The sequence below is a fragment of the Suricata suricatta genome, chromosome 3 (genome assembly GCF_006229205.1).
Source record: "Suricata suricatta isolate VVHF042 chromosome 3, meerkat_22Aug2017_6uvM2_HiC, whole genome shotgun sequence".
In the NCBI taxonomy this organism is placed as follows: Eukaryota; Metazoa; Chordata; class Mammalia; order Carnivora; family Herpestidae; genus Suricata; species Suricata suricatta.
This window is the reverse complement of record NC_043702.1, coordinates 95,088,391-95,089,401: the sequence shown is the minus strand read 5'-3', so window position 1 is coordinate 95,089,401 and position 1,011 is coordinate 95,088,391. Positions and strand designations below refer to the sequence as shown.

The following is a 1,011-nucleotide window of genomic DNA, read 5'->3' as shown; positions in this document are numbered from 1 at the left end:
GCTGATTAAGATAAGTACTTTCTACCTGGAATCCTCAAGGTAGAAAAGAGTGACCAGTTATGAATGACATGAATTTCATGTTCGACTCTAAGAAGTCCTATGAGTAACAACCGATCGTGACATATGGGAAAGATGTTACATGGGTAGAAGGAAAAGCAGGCTGCTTGCAGGGTGCAGGGATGACCTTTAGTAATCTTTCTCCCTAGAGATCAGTTTTTTCTTCTAAAAATAGCTTGCCCACGCATTCACATTTTAACATGAACATATACAATGGCTAGAAAATTTGAATGATATCAAAGGTGGAATTGTATGATAATCACTAGAAATATTACTCATACAGAGCACACAGGGCCAAGGGTTGGGAACTCCACACCTCAGAGGTTAGCCTGAGGAGGAATTAGTAAAGAAAGTGGAGAGGTGGCTAGCAGTGGAGAATTCACAAAACAAAAATACAAACAGGAGAATGTGGTGTTGCAGGAGCTAAGAAAATATTTTCCTGTGAGGATTTAATGGTTAATGGATGATAATGCTCAGGGGTCATGTATGAAAATTGAAAAATTGTCTGATTTGGCACCATAGAGATCATGAAGCATCTTGTCTGAGTGTTGTGGGAAACCCTGGTTGTCCTTCCTTCCAGAAAGAAGTCATAATGAGAAAATGGAGGTCAAAAATAAGCAATTCTACCTATGTTTTTGTGCTCATGGATCTGTTTTCTTTGAACTATTGTTTCAAAATTTTTTAGTAATATTACATATTTATGATTAGCACAGATTGAGATTACATTTTAGCATCTGGCATCCATCATTTTTCTTTGTTTCAAAATTATTCTATTTACATATGATTATTTTTCCACATGAATTTAAGATCATTTTATCATTTTAAGAAAATTGAGTTCTATTAGGATTTTTATGGGAACAACTTAAAATTTTTAGGTTAGTCCAGAAAAATGAACATATTTACCATATTGCATTTAAAAAATATTTTTTAATGTTTTATTTTTTATGTATTTTT

General features: G+C 33.6%; 1 protein-coding gene across 1 annotated transcript in view; it reads right to left on the bottom strand.

Moving 5' to 3' along the window:
• Nucleotides 1-1,011, bottom strand: part of DPP10 (dipeptidyl peptidase like 10) — a 617,838-nt gene that overhangs the window by 476,178 nt on the left and 140,649 nt on the right. The gene's annotated exons all lie outside the window — the stretch shown is intronic.